Below are 4,176 nucleotides of genomic sequence, written 5' to 3'. Positions count from 1 at the left end.
AAAACTCTGAGCTTGTCTCCCAAGTACTCCTTCATCTGCTTCTCAGCTACTACTGGAGAACTAAGTCAGGATGGGATCCAGCAACCACCTCTGGACCCAGAACCATTACCCCTTTGTCTCCAGCCTAACTCGGATGGACCCATCAGATCTCTCTCTCTCTCTCTCACTTTGAGAATCCAGTTGCCCACCCCTGCAACTGGCTGTGATTAGAGCCTCATGGTGCCAAACACAGTGGATCTCTCTAATTCTGCAGTCAAGTGCTCTGCCTTGAGCTATACCCCTTTCTCCCTAATTCTGAATTTCAGGAGGAAGGCACAAATATATACAACAGATTGTATTAATGTTTACCAAACATTCCATTCTTCCATCCTATGGGAGAATTACACATTCTTGCCCTGCTGAACTCAGGAATTTCCCCATGACTTGTTTTAGCCACTGAAATATGGGAGGAATTGAAATGTGGGATGTGTGTCCCTTTGGAGCAGAAACTGTAAGAACCAGAGTGTGGTTTACCTGAACCTTTTTTTCTCTGCTATGATGGCCAAGGAGTGCTTCATATAGAAGCTGCTCCACTAGTCAGGATCCCCAGACATCAAGAAGTCAAGCCATGGCCAACTCAGGATATATAGGTCACATGAATGAGAAATAAATTTGTATTATTGTTGTTGGGAGTCACTGGAAGTTTGGGGTTATTTGTTAAAGCAGCATAACCTTGCAAATTCTAACTAATATCCAGTTCTTCCCTCCCTGAGTACCCAGGGATCCTTGTGCAAATGAGACCACCTTCTCCCCAGAGCATTTCACACCAAAAGAGGCTTCTCCAAGAATTCATTTTGCATCTCCTCTCCAAGTCTCCTGCCTGCTTTACATCTGTCTAGTAAATGAGGAGTCTCAACATGTGCCTTGAGGTACCCTTCAGCTTCAACTTCTACAGAAAGTGTTTGGTGGTAAAATTTGCTAAAAAGGGGAGAAAAATAATCTCTCATAAGGCAGAGCCACTGCTTCTGTTTTCCCCAGAGTGGCTTGTACACAGTGGACACCAATGAATGCTTGTCATCTGGGATAATTCTGAGAAGAATTCACAGCATTCTTAGCATAGTTAGAAAACTTGAGTGATGGATGGGAACACCAAGAATTTTCCATCCAAATCTCTACTCACGCCATGGCCCTATTTTAACAACCTTCCTTCTGGCACTGGGAAAAGTTGAGGGCAGGAGGAGAAGGGGGTGACAGCAGATGAGTTGGTTGGATGATGTCACTAACTCAATGGACATGAGTTTGAGCAAACTCCAGTGTATAGTAGACAGAAGCCAGGCGTGCTGCTGTCCATGGGGTCACAAAGGGTCAGAAATGACTGAACAACTGAACAACAACTCTAAACAAACAAATAATCCTAGAAGCAAAGAGTATGACTAGTTACTTTTGATCTGAGAAAGACAAAGATCCCAGACAGGGCAGGTCAAGCTACCTGATGGAGAATGGAGATTATGCAAGTCATCATGTGTACACAAAGCTGAACCGATCATCATACAGCAGATGTGCTCATGACACAGAAACCAGCATCAGAAGCTCTGCCAGTACAGCCTGGTCTTGACAGTATTTACACCAGAGAAGAGGTCTAGCCCCTTTGGTTCAACTAGGCCATCAACTGGCCTAGTTTGATGCGCCTATGTCACTCACTGCTCTGGCTGGCAGCACCTGGCCGCTGAGGCCCCACGTGGACACGGGAGCTGAATCAGCCCAGTGCTCCTCTCGGCCAGTGCACATAGCTGGGGGCGGTGAGGGACCAGCCTGGCCTGCCTAGCACGAGCCTGCATGTACGACTGAGTCACTCCAGTTGGCATCCCTCAAGGGCCAACAACGTTTCTGCTTCAGAGGCTGGCACTTCATAATTACAGCTGTGTTTCTGTTGTACCAAATTACCTCACTTAAGAGCCTGAAAATAGCATCCAGACTGAAGGTGCTGGTTGCACAAAGAGGGAAGCTTCGCAAGACTCAGAACCTGGGTGCTGAGCCAGAGGGCAGGGCTGGAAGCTACACCCAAAGTCCTAACGGAGAGAATCCTATGACTCCTCTCTTCTCTCCTCGTGATGGAAACAGAACAGTGCCACGAAATCGTCCACTCCCAAACTGGAAATGAGAACTACCCTGCAGTTCTGTCTCCGTCTTCATTCATTCACTCATTCACGTATTCAATATCTTTATGTACTTCCTCTATGGAACCTACTCACGTTGCCCTCCAGATCACTCCCCTGACCCCTTTGCCCTGTGCCTGGGAGACTGACTTCCACAGACCACATCACCAAGCTCCCTTGCCCTCTAACTGCCAGATGGGCTAGGCTAATGGGAGCAGGAGAAGGAAATTAGGAAGTGGGAGAGGTGCAAAGTCAAAGTGGTAACTCCCCTGTTCCCTTCCTGCTGGGCCAGGTTTTGCAGTAGTTGAATTCTGCTACCTGGGCCACAGCTCCTGGCAGGTGGTCCCTCTGCTAAGATCACTGCAGAGTTCAAATCGTCATCTTCTCCCTTCAGGCCCAGAAGGAGTATATGAATTGTCTAGGGATGTTATAACAAAGTCCCACAAACTAGGTGGCCGAAAACAGTAGAAATGTAAAGCCTCACAGTTCTGAAAGCTAGAAGTCTGAAATCAAGTTGTTAACAAGGCCATGCCTCCTTGAAACTTGTAGAGGAAATTTCTCGTGTCTTCTAGCCTCTGGTGGTTACCAACAATCTTTGGCATCCCTGGCTTATAGGTACATCATTCCAATCTCTGTCCCCATTACCACGTGGCTGTCTTCTCCCTGGGTGTGTCTGTGTGAGTCTCCTCTTATGAGGACACCAGTCAGACTGGATGAGAACCCACCCTAATGACCTCATCTTCCCTTGACTACATCTGCAAAGGCCCTATTTCCAAATAAGATCACATTCACAGAACCTGGGACTTAGGACTTCAGACTTTCTTGGGTGACCTATTGGGATAACAGCCTCCCACCGTGGCCAGTCCCCAACCTGGGACTGTTCCAATAGCCCTTTTACTCCTTTATAAACAATTCCTTCATTCTCATCTTTTCCAATTCCTTTTTAGAAAGTGCCATCTGTTTCCTGCCAGGACTCTGACTGAGACCTCTATTGCCTGGCTGCCCTAGGGAACCTAGTAGGTGCCAGAAGGTACCAGAAATACAAAGATGGGCGAACACTACACTGTCCTGCCTTCATAGGGTGCACAGTCTGCCATTTAATCAGCTCAATCAAAATATCACAGAGTAACAGTGCAGCTGGGATGCGATTCAAAGGAGAGGTTCACAGCGCCTTGGACATGCTTAATCGGGAGAGAAAATGTAGTCAGGGAAGTCAGGCAGGTCTTCCCAGGGAGAGGGCCCCTGCTGCAGCCAGAATGTGGAGGATGAGTGGAGTCAACCTGATAAAGAGGGGGCCTTGCCTACACATCCCCACTGGGGCCAAAGGAGAGGACCCAGAAGAGGGGAGTCAGTGTCCCCATTTCCCTCCAATGGCAGATCTACCTTCACTCATATCCCAGTCCAGACACAGGTGACTTCTCTTCAGGAAGGATAAACACCCTCTTCCATCCTCACAGCTGCAGACCTCAGCAGAGAACCCCGGGGCAGTGAGAGCACCCAAGTCAGGGAGTAAGAGCCCACCCCCAGGGCTACAGGTAAAGAGCAGCAGCATGTCACGGAGGGCACAGCAGGGAACAAGCACCCCAGAAACCAAGAAACAGAACCAACAGAGACGCCCAGCACGCACCTCAGCCTCGACAGGTCCAGTATTAAAATCACAGCATCCGTCTGTTCCCAGTTTCACTGGGGTCACCCCAGAACTCCTCATCTGCTCCTCCTCTGAGAAATCATATGTGTTTCTGATTTTACCTCCTCAATCTTTTTTTAAAGTGTATTTTTATTTTCTATTTTTGGGCTGCACTGTGCAGCATGTGGGGTTTTAGAGCCCAAATCAGGGATTGAACCCACATCCTCGGGATTGAACCCATATCCTCTGGATTGGAAGCATGGAGTCTTAACCACTGGACCATCAGGAAAGTGGTTACCTCCACAATCTTTCTCAAACCCGCACCTTCCTCTCCTTCGCCGCTGGCTCCTGCCCTGTTTCAGACCCTCACCATCTCACCCTAGAACTTGCGTCTGCTCCTTCCCTGTCTGACCT

Source organism: Bos javanicus, chromosome 4 (assembly GCF_032452875.1).
Source record: "Bos javanicus breed banteng chromosome 4, ARS-OSU_banteng_1.0, whole genome shotgun sequence".
NCBI lineage: Eukaryota > Metazoa > Chordata > Mammalia > Artiodactyla > Bovidae > Bos > Bos javanicus.
Note: the sequence above shows the minus strand (reverse complement) of the source record.